This window comes from Heterodontus francisci, chromosome 11, assembly GCF_036365525.1.
Source record: "Heterodontus francisci isolate sHetFra1 chromosome 11, sHetFra1.hap1, whole genome shotgun sequence".
Classification (NCBI taxonomy): domain Eukaryota; kingdom Metazoa; phylum Chordata; class Chondrichthyes; order Heterodontiformes; family Heterodontidae; genus Heterodontus; species Heterodontus francisci.
The window spans coordinates 64,152,881-64,164,945 of NC_090381.1; the positions used below are offsets into that span (position 1 = coordinate 64,152,881).

Sequence of the window (12,065 nt, forward strand, 5' to 3'; positions counted from 1 at the left end):
GGTTAAAGTACTACCGTAGATGATAGCTTTTAACTAAGGTTTTGTGAGATTGGGATTTGTCAGGAGTGAGGCTGAGAGGGGATAGAAAGGCAGCACAGAACATAAAAACATAGAAAATATACAGCACCAAAGCAGGCCATTTGGCCTATCATATGTGCGTTGGCTAAAAAGAGCTATCCAGTCTAACCTCACTTTCCAGCTCTTGGTCCGTAGCCTTGCAGATTATGGCAATTCAACTGCATATCCAATTTTTTTTTTTAATGTGAAGGGGGTTTCTGCCTCTACCACCCTTTCAAGCAGTGAGTTCCAGACCTCCAGCACCCTCTAGTGAAAACATTTCTCCTCAATTACCCTCTAATCTTTCTGCCAATTAGTTTAAATCTATGCCCCCTGGTTATTGACCTCTCTGTTCAGAGCAATAAATCATTTTCATGTGGTGATTGTGGTCCCGTCGCCAAGTGGCGGGGTGGTGGGGGCGGGAAGGGGGCAGTTGCCACGGTGCCCTGCCGCCGCTGGGAGGATCAGCCCGGGCCCTGCCGGCATCGAGATCTGTGGCGGGCCTCATCCAGGGCCATCTTCAGGCCCTCCGCACCACTGATCCCGACATCAAAGGCTCCTTAAAATCCAGCCCAGTGTGTGCTGGATGGTACTGTGTGAAGAGTGAATAAAAACGAGGGAGTAGGGAGAAGACTGCCTCTGCTCGAACAACCATATAAACAATTTTAAAATGATTTATCAGGCTCAGTAACAAAGAGTATCAACACATATGAACAATCTCTTATAATTTACTATAACCATTTTGCCACATTTTTCAGTTAAAAATGAATAAAACCAAAATGTCACTTTTCACAAACCCTTTCAATTAAAAATTTATCCATTGTGAGGCAAGTAAAATCATTCTGAGAACTTCTGAATGTAAAATTTAACATTTCCTAATGCGCACAGATCCCTCTAGAATGTGCAGTAGTGGGTACAAGAAGCATTTGCAAGTGTACTATTTTACATTTATTACCTGTATCACTGCTGCTGATGCCAAATGACAACTAGTTTTAAAAATGACTGACTAAAGTGTCAATTGCAGTTAAAACATCCTCAAGCAATGGTGAACTGAACAGATTATACTATTTCAACACTAACGGCAGGTAAAACAAAATAATGTTTCCAAAAACAAATTTTAGCAAAAAAGGTCAAATAGAAAAAGTTCCAAATAACTTTTACGAAACATCAGCGATTTGAAAAAAACTGTGCCAGGCCATTTTACTGAAACATGTTTGGTTTTTCACATCTTCTATTCCAATAATATGCAGTTTCTGTCTGTCTTCACTTTTCTGATTGGTCAGTGGGTTGAATTGGTGAGCGGAGCCAGAAGACAGCAGAAAGTTTATTGACCCCATTTTCCACTGCAAAGAAGGTGAGCTGTGCAAATGAAAACTTTTTTTGGCATGAGAGATCATGAGAGATCAGGTCTGCAGTGAATATGTTCAAGGTTTTCACACCTACAGTGACAGGTGATTCTAGCATGCACTCATGAGACTATAACATAGAGAGAGATTGAGGTAAAATGTAATCACTGTTATATCAAGTGAAGAGTGACTGAAGTTAAATATAGCCAACATAATATAGAGAGACTGAGGTGATGATGGGAGTAATGGGGATGGCCTGAGTGGGATGGTTGGAGTGCGGTGGGGAAGGCATGAACAGGATGGAAATGGAATGTGAGAGATGCATGGGATGGAGATAGCATGGGAGAGATGGGATAGGATGGAGATAGCATGGGAAAAGTGGGAGGGAGGGGATGGCATCAGAAGGATGGCATGGGAAGGATATAATAGCATGGGATGTCATGGGAGAGGGGTGGTACGGGAGGGTGGATGAGGTGATGGGATTGATTAAGTATACTAATTTGACTGCAAGGTCAGGTTCAATATGGAGATGTGGTGGGATGGGGTTGACATGAGGGTAATGGCATGGGAAGGATGGTATGGAATGATATGGCGATGGCATGGGAGGGGTGGAGGGAGGGGATGGCACCCGAGCAGTGGGATGGAATGGCATGGGATGGGGATGGTAAGGCAGGAGCAGGAGGAGAGCTGGCATAGGAGAGGGGTGGAGGGGATGGCATAGGAGGAGTGGCATAGGATGATGGAATTGGTTAAGTGTACTAATTTGACCGCAAATCTCTGCTAGTGATTACCTATTTTATTCTGCATCTTCAGATGAGACTTTAAACTGAGACTCTGTCTATTCCAGTGTTTCATGTGGAACATAGGAGCAGGACTAGGCCATTCAGCTCATGGAGTCTGCTCCACCATTCAATTAGATCATGGCTGATAATCTACGTCAATGCCACTTTCCCGCACCATCCCCATATCCCTTGATGTCATTAGTATCCAGAAATCTATCGATTTCAATCTTGAACATGCTCAATGAGTGAGCTTCCACAGCCCTCTGGGGTACAGAATTCCAAAGAGTCACCACTCTCTGAGTGCAGAAATTCCTCCTCATCTCAGTCTTAAATATCCTATCCCTTATTCTGAAATTATGTGCCCTGGTTCTAGACTCAACAGCCAGGGTCCCCATTCACCCTGTCGAGCCCTGTAAGAATTTTATAAGTTTGAGTCAGATCACCTCTCATTCTTCAAAACTCTAGAGAATACAGGCCCAGTTTCCTCAATCTCTCCTCATAAAACAATCCCGCCAACCCAGGGATTAGTCTGGTGAACCTCCGTTGCACTCCCTCTATGGCAAGTGTATCCTTCCTTAGATAAGGAGACCAAAACTGTACACAATACTCCAGGTGCAGTCTCACCAAGGCTCTATACAACTGCAGCAAGACATCTTTATTTCTGTACTCAACTTCCCTTGTGATGAAGGCCAACATACTATTTGCCTTCCTAATTGCTTGCTGCATCTGCATACCAGCTTTCAGTGACACAGAAACAAGGACACCCAGGTCCCTTTGCACAACAACACTTCCCAACTTCTCACCATTTAAGAAATATTCCATCTTTCTGTTTTTTCTACCAAAGTGGATAGCTTCACACTTATTCACATTATATTCCATCTGCCATGTTCTTGCCCATTCACTTAGCCTGTCTAGTCCACTTGAAGCCTCCTTGCATCCTCCTCACAACTTACATTCCCACCTAGTTTTGTGTCATCAGCAAACTTGGAAATATTACAATTGGCTCCCACATCCAAATCATTTATATAGATTGTGAACAGCTGTGGTCCTAGTACTGATTCTTGCAGTACCCCACTAGTAACAGCCTGCCATCCTGAGAATGACCCATTTATTCCTACTCTCTGCTTTCTGTCTATTAACAAATTTTCAATCCATAGTAGTATATTATCCCCAATCCCATGTGCTCTAATTTTGTTTACTAACCTCCTGTGTGGGACCTTATCAAAAGCCTTCTGAAAATCCAAATACACCACATCCACTGGTTCTCCTTTATCTACGCTACAAGTAGCTTCCTCGAAAAACTCCAACAGGTTCCTCAAACATGATTTCCCTTTCATAAATCCATGTTGACTCTGCCCAGTTTTACCATTATTTTCTAAGTGTCCAGTTATCACATCCTTCATAATAGATTCTAACACTTTCCCTACTACTGACGTCAAACTAACAGGTCTGTAGTTCTCCATTCTCCCTCTCCCTCCCTTCTTAAATAGTGAGATTACATTTGATACTTTCCAATCTGCAGGAACCTTTCCAGAATCTATAGAATTTTGAAAGATAACCACTAATGTATCCATTATCTCTACAGCCACCTCCTTCAATAGTCTGGGATGTAGCTCATCTGGTCCAGGGGATGTATCACCCTTCAATCCAGTTAACTTTTCAAGTACGACCGCTTATAATAATTTATTTCAGTTCCTCAGTTTCACAAGTCACTTGGTTGCCTAGTATTTCTGGGAGATTTTCTGTATCTTCTTCTGTTGGGAGATGGTGGCAGGTGGTAATGCCACTGAACTAGTAATCCAGAGGCCCAGACCAATGCCCTGGGGATATTGGTTCAAACCCCAACACTGCAGCTGGTGGAATTAAATTCAATGAATTAACAAGTTCAAACAATTAATTTAAAAAAAATCTGGAATTGAAAGCTAGTCTCAGTCGTAGTGCCATGAAACCATCATCGATTGTCGTAAAACCCATTTAGTTCACTAATGTCCTTTAGGGAAGGAAATCTGCCATCCTTACCTGATCTGGCCTACATGTGACTCCAGACTCACAGAAATGCGGTTGACTCTTAACTGCCCTCTGAAATGGCCTAGCAAACCACTCAGTTGTCAAGGGCAATTAGAATGAGCAACAAATGCTGGCCTTGCCAGCGATGCCCACATCCCATGAAAGAATAAAAAAAAGACACAAAGTAATTTAGTTTCTCCACCATTTCCCAGTTCTCCACTATAAATTCTCCTGTCTCCACCTGTAATGGGCCTGCATTTGTCCTAGCTAATCTTTTCCTTTTCACACAGTTAAAGAAGCGTTTACAGTCCACCTTTATGTTTCTCGCTAGCTTGCATTCATATTCTCTTTTGCCTTTCTTTATCAGATTCTTGGGCATTAAAGGTCTCAGGGAACTAATTAAGAAGCACTGAGTTCTTCCAGTGTCCTGGCCAATGTTCCATCCTCAGACGTGAGTTCCGATGAAGGGTCACTGACCCGAAACGTTAACTCTGCTTCTCTTTCCACAGATGCTGCCAGACCTGCTGAGTGGTTCCAGCATTTCTTATTTTTATTTCAGATTTCCCGCATCCGCAGTATTTTGCTTTTATTTCAATGTTCCATCCTCAATCGCTAACAAGAACAGACTAACTGGCCATAAGTAAGTAAAATGGATTCCATATTGCCCAAAACAGAATAACATTCACTGAGTTTCAAATTGTTAATTGTGAAGTGCTTTGAGATATTGCTGAAAGACATGATAAGTCTTTATTTCCTTTGAGGTAACATTTCATACACATAACAGGTTGTGTGTACAAGTCACAAAATCTTGGTGATGCAAGGTTCCTTCACAGTTGCTCCAGTGCAAAAACACGAGCCCATCAATTTCTAACCAAAATCGGTTGTTTTTCAATATTGTTTATTCCCACGACACATAATTATACCCTAAAAATCATAGGATCTCCATCAACAATCTCATGTATGCACCGGTTAAAGCAGACATGTGATTTTCATCTAATGCATTCTACTATGGAATAGCTAGATTCTATGATTTTACAACATACTGTGTCATGGAGGATAAGTACAAAGAAGAACTCCATTCTTAAGATGAACCCTGCTGACAGCATCTGTTTCAGGAGGATGTCAGGGTGGATTTTTATTCAATTTTTGTTGCAGTTTCACAGATCACTGACAATTCTCATTGACAGCAAGAAGTGCTGATTGTTGATGCTAAATTAATAGAAACAATATCCATTGCTTTCCGAGTTCTCCTGCCAGTGCAGTCTAAGGCTGTTCAGGAAGGAATGGCATCAGACAACACAGAGCAAATACTGAAGCAAATACTGTTTTCTCCCTAGGATCAAAAGCAATAGCTTGTTTTATTGTAAAATAAATAAATTAAAGACAATGGCCTGAATTTTTGGGGCCCTGAAGGTGGGAGCAGAGGGGGGAGGGCCCCGAAAATATTGGCGCTGGCTGGTGTGGCAGTTACAGGATGCTGTTACAGCACTGGGCATGTTAACCAGGTTGGGGGCAGTAAGGGAGGAACCCTGCTCTCCTCCCAATTGAGGGCAATTAAAGCAGTTTAAAAGTTCATTAAGAGCTTGTTGGGGAGGAATGTGGAATATCTATGAGGCCCCATGGGCTTCAGGTGTTGTCAGTTTTCAATCAGCTGAGGGGAGACATATAAAGATTGGGAGCAAGTCATGGCTGCCCCAGGGCATCACCCCGACCCCATAAGTGTGTTAGTGGGGCAAAGGGGAATTTGAAATTGCTACGGAGGTGCCCTTGGCGCTGCACAGGTGGCTCTCAGTCAGTCGGGCACTGAACGGGATAATCACCAACCCCACCAGCATTGCCGATGCAGAAAAGCAGACTGCCAAGGACAATTGGGGGGCTACTTGTCTAATAGGAAGGCTGCAGCTGGCAATGAGGACGTGAGAGTCAGATTTTGGGCTCAGTGGCAATGAAGGGCAACATCCTCCGCAGGAAGGGCAGAATCCTAGGCATCAGGAGGGCACGGGAGTGGAAAGAGGGGCAGGAAGGCACTGGAGACCATACCCTCAACACATGATCTACCGCTGAAGACAGAGCTATATGGAGATGAATGAGACTTAGTGGTGCAGGAGACTGAAACTGTGCAAGCAGATGGTCACAGACATCTATGTCCTTGTTGCCGAAGACCTTGCCCCTTGCAGCACTGGTTGCCGTGCCCTGCCAGTGGCTGTCAAAGTCACTGTGGCCCTGAACCTCTTTGCTTCTGGCTTCTTCCAATGATCGACTGTGGACTTCAGTGACATTTCGAGAACGACTGCACACCAGTACAACTTGCTGGTCACTGATGCCCTCTTTTCCAGAGCTGGACAGCACGTTTGTTTAACAACAGACATAGTCTCGCAGGAACAGATGGCATTGAGATTCGCCTCCATCACTGGAGTCCCCCAGGTGCACAGCATCATCGCTTGTGCCCAAGTGGTCATCAAGGCATTCAGCGACTGGCCAGTGAGATCCATCGACAGGAAGGGCTTCCACTGCCTCAACGTTCAACTGGTCTGCAACCACAACAAGAGCTTCCTCCATGTGTGTGCTCACTTTCCTGACAACTTCCATGACTCCTTCATCCTCCGCCAGTCCAGATTGGCTCAGATTTTCACTCCAATCCCCAAAGTGCAAAGGAATAATCCTAGGGGACAGGGATATGCCTTGAAGACAAGGCTACTCACCCCTCTATGGGAGCCCCAGGGGCAATATAACCAATGCCACCTGCTCAGTAGGACCACCATTGAGCAGGCCATTGGGCTTCTGAAGATGCGATTCCCGGTGCCTGGACCGGCAGGTGGTGCCCTTCAACACCCTCCTGCAAGGGTCTCGGTCAATGCGATGGTGCACTGCATTGTCCATTACATGGCCCTTCACAGAGGTGTGGACCTTGAGGATGATGAGGCCCTGGAAGGAGGCAGCTCATTGGGGGAGGAGCAGGAAGTAGGTGAGAGAGGAGGAGGAAGAGGAGACAGAAGTAGATGACGCTGAACATAGAGGTGCCCCTGCTGCACCAAGAGGTGACCTCTTCCTGCCACCCTCCAGGAAGAGGACCTCCCTTTTCTCCCTCAAAGCCTCCAGCATGAGATCCAGGTCAGCATTGATGAAACAAGATTCTGCCCTTCCCTGGGTGCCAGGCCTCCAGCTCTCCTGTGACATATCGCTTCCCTCTGGTGCTGTGGACGGTTTTGGCACAAACTGCAGCTCTCTTCCCTCAGAACAAGCAGCAGCTTCAGTGATGGCTGCCATGGGAGTCCAACTCAGTCCCACATGTCATCTGGCCTACCTCCGTTCTCCACCCCCATGGCTCTAAGTGGACAGGAAATCCGTCTCTATACCAGTAAAGGGCTTCCCCACATGAAAATCTTTAATCAGTTTCCTGCCGGAGGTGAGTTTCTGACCTGAAAACAAACCTGGCTCCTGTTTCCTGCCTCCATGGTGAAAATTCAGCCACATAATTTGGTTTTGTTTCACATTTGTGAGAGAATCTTCATTGCCAGGGTTGTAATATGGCTGAGACAATTATCTCATTATAGAACCCAATTTTTTATTTCATTGAAGTGAATGGCATAAAGATCAAATGGGATCTGCTCTGCCAGAACATCACCCAAGCAGTGAAGGTGAAAATTTCCTTCTTGCAGTACTAGTATTATTGTTCCACCTACGAACACTCCTTACACAATAATTGCCACTTCAGTAGATATTGAACAAATAAAGAATAAAAGGCTGGCAGTAATTTTAACACAATGGCACAAGAAAGTAACTCTGCTAGCATCACCAACTCTGACTGAAATGAAATAGGTTTAGACACAATCCCCAAACTGGGTTACAATCCATGAAGTACTTTCTGAAAATGTATAGTAAATTTTCACATTTGAGTTTTGGCATTCGTGTTTGTATCTTTGCTTTGCTTGCTTCCAGCATGTTTCCCTAGTAGGGTGGGTTTTTAAAGGCACCACATCAGAATAAGCAGGGAAAATATTTGTTTCTTAAAAATTAATAAACCTCATTCTGCCTTCAATTCATCATCTTGAATTGTTTTAAGATATATCAGCCATAAACTGAATGTGTTTCAACTACTTTATCACCAATAACAAATCATTATTGCTTTTGATTGCATTCAGTTCTAGTCATCACACAATAGGAAGGATGTGACGGTCCTTGAGAGAGTGCACAAATTTACCAGAACGGTTCCAGGGATGAAGGATTTTAGCTACAAGGTCAGTTTTATTTTATTCGTTTGTGGGATGTGGGCGTCGCTGGCAAGGCCAGCATTTACTGCTCATCCCTAATTGCTCTTGAACTGAGTGGCTTGGTAGGCCATTTCAGAGGGCATTTTAAGAGTCAACCACATTGCTGTGGGTCTGAAGTCACATGTAGGCCAGACCAGGGAAGGACGGCAGATTTCCTTCCCTAAAGGACATTAGTGAACCAGATGGGTTTTTACAACAATCGACAATGGTTTCATGGTCACCACTAGACTAGCCTTTTAATTCCCAGATTAATTGAATTCAGATTTCACCATTTGTCATGGTGGATTCGAACCCATGTCCCCAGAGCACTAGCCTGAGTCTCTGGGTTACCAGTCCAGTGACAGCTGAAGAAGCTGGGGTTGTTCTCCTTGGAGCGAAGGAGATTGAGGGGTGATTTGTTAGAGGTGTACAAGATTGCGATAGGTTTAGATAATGTAGACAAAGAAAAGCTGTTCCCATTGGAAGGTGGTGGTGTAGCGGTAATATCACTGAACTAGTGATCCAGTGGCCCAGACTAATGCTCTGGGGATGAAAACAAGAAATGCTGGAAATACTCAGCAGGTCTGGCAGCATCTGTGCAGAGAGAAGCAGAGTTAACATTTCAGGTCAGAGACCCTTCTTCAGAACTGACAAATATTAGAAATGTAAAAGGTTTTAAGCAAGTAAAGCAAGAAAGACCAGCACACCATTAACATACCGTTGATGTTCCATGACCTTCTGGTCAGTTATTCTCTGTGACCCTGTCTTATCAACACCTTCTCTTTTGTTATCTCTTGCCCACCCCTGCATTACTTGCTTAAAACCTTTTACATTTCTAATATTTGTCAGTTCTGAAGAAGGGTCACTGACCTGAAATGTTAACTCTGCTTCTCTCTGCACAGATGCTGCCAGACCTGCTGAGTATTTCCGGCATTTCTTGTTTTTATTTCAGATTTCCAGCATCCGCAGCGCAGTATTTTGCTTTTATTTTGATGCTCTGGGGACATGGGTTCAAACCCCACCATGGCAGCTGGTGGGATTTAAATTCAATTAATTAATGCAAATCTGGAATTGAAAGCTAGTCTCAGTAATGGCGCCATAAAACTATCAATTGGTATAAAAACTCATCTGGTTCACTAATGTCCATTAGGGAAGGAAATCTGTCACCCTTACCTGGTCTGGGCTACATATGACTCCAGACCCAAAGCAAAAAATGTTAACAGCCCTCTGGAATGGCCTAGCAAGCCACTCAGTTGTTCAAGGACAATTAGGGATGGGCAACAAATGCTGGCCTTCCCAGCTGTGGCAGCAGTTTTGCTGAGCTTTTGCTTCTATAACTATTATTTGAGTAAGTAGATTAATATAATCCTAGTGAATACATATACATATATTCTTTCATATATAAGTTGAAGGTATAGCTACATATTGGTACAAAATGGAGTATTTGATCCGAGGCATTGTGGGACAGATTAGTTAGTTCACAGTTAGAGCTTGGTACAGCCGAGCACAGATACCAAAAGGGGGCCCCTCTTATCAGTGTAACTGCAGACTGCCCGGCACCTTCAGGAATGCAGGCCCAATTAAAGTGACAGTTGGAAGACTCAAGGATAATTGATAGGGCCTGAGCTCATCAATTGGTGATCAGGGGCTGCATGAGCTGATCACGTTGCCACATGATGACTAATCAGTAATCTAATTGGTACTATGTGTAATATATGTAATCAATAACCGTTCTGATTGGATTGTGTCCAGCCAGGATGGGCTGAGTAACTGCATATCCTTTGTGGATTTCCTTTGTTCTGTGGAGTAGCACTGGACCGCTTTTAGGTAAGGTGTGCTCCCCATGATATCATGAATAAAGTGTTTATTCTCAAAGTCTGCGTCCAGAGAATTTGTTGAGTAATTGGGCATAATCTGGATTTTTCTCCAACACCAGCAATGCCCACATCCTATGAAAGAATAAAAAAAATTAGCTGATGGTACAAGGACTTAGACACAATTTTAAGGTTATGGGCAAGAGATGTGAGGGGATGTGAGGAAGAACGTTTTTACGCAGCGAGCAGTGACCTGGAACTCGCTGCCTACGAGGGTGGTAGAAGCGAAGGCACTGAATGATTTCAAAAGAAATTGGATGGGCACTTCAGGGAAATCAACTTGCAGGGCTATGGGGATAAAGCAGGGAATGGGACTGACTGGATTGCTCAATGAGAACTGACATGGACTCAATGGGCCGAATGGCCTCATTCTGTATAATGACTCTTTCTCCAGTCTCTTCAGGCTATATTGCTCACACTTGCCAACAATTTGATTTGACAGACCCTGCTGTATCATGACAGCCACTAGGAGGTGCACCTCCTTCAGAAAAGATGCTGAATCCACTATGGAGGAAATTTATGTACCACAGGCTGAGAACTGTTAGCAGCTGCTTCCTGGGTAACCCAGCTGCTGACGCTAAAGGTGCTTCTACACTACTGGAATGTAGCAGAGTGCTGATACGCAGTGTCTTTCTGTCAGCTGCATCCCATAGTGGGTTATATTTTATATTTGCATTCTGATGGCACAGAACTTGACTCACCTACACAGCTCCAGGGACACTGCCAAACTGACCATCACATAAACCCAAGAAACCTCAATGGCAACATCATTAAGTTGGGTGGAGCAGGATACCTGTGGCACTGAAGTTTACATCAAACAAGGAAGCCTTTCGGCCCATCATTTGTGTAGAGCAATTCAAAAATGAATCCCATTGCTGTGCTTTCCCCTAGTAACCCTGTAGCTCTGCTGCAAATATTTACCTATTCTTCCCTTAAAAAATGCAATAGCTTTTGTCTTAACTATTTCCTGTGACAAAACATTCCATGCATGAACAAAATTTCTCCGAACCTCTTCCCTTATTCTTAGCAGTCATAGAGATACAGCACTGAAACAGACCCTTCAGCCCACCTGTATCTGTGCTGACCAACAACCACCCATTTATACTAACAAAGAACAGTACAGCACAGGAACAGGCCATTCAGCCCTCCAAGCCTGCGCCGATCTTGATGCCTGCCTAAACTAAAACCTTCTGCACTTCCGGGGACCGTATCCCTCTATTTCCATCCTATTGTATTTGTCAAGATGCCTCTTAAATGTCGCTATTGTACCTGATTCCACCACCTCCCCCGGCAACAAGTTCCAGGCACTCACCACCCTCTGTGTAAAGAACTTGCCTCGCACATCCCCTCTAAACTTTGCCCCTCTCACCTTAAACCTATGTCCTTTAGTAACTGACTCTTCCACCTTGGGAAAAAGCTTCTGACTATCCACTCTGCCCATGCCACTCATAATTTTGTAAATCTCTATCATGTCGCCCCTCCACCTCCGTCGTTCCAGTGAAAACAATCCGAGTTTATCCAACCTCTCCTCACAGCTAATACCCTCCAGACCAGGCAACATCCTGGTAAACCTCTTCTGTACCCTCTCCAAAGCCTCCATATCCTTCTGGTAGTGTGGCGACCAGAATTGCACGCAATATTCTAAGTGTGGCCTAACTAAAGTTCTGTACAGCTGCAGCATGACTTGCCAATTTTTATACTCTATGCCCCGACCGATGAAGGCAAGCATGCCGTATGCCTTCTTGACTA

The 12,065-nt window shown here is 44.2% G+C and overlaps 1 protein-coding gene across 3 annotated transcripts in view; it reads right to left on the reverse strand.

Moving 5' to 3' along the window:
• kcnab1a (potassium voltage-gated channel subfamily A regulatory beta subunit 1a) overlaps nucleotides 1-12,065 on the reverse strand; it is a 322,091-nt gene that overhangs the window by 33,702 nt on the left and 276,324 nt on the right. The window lies entirely within an intron of this gene.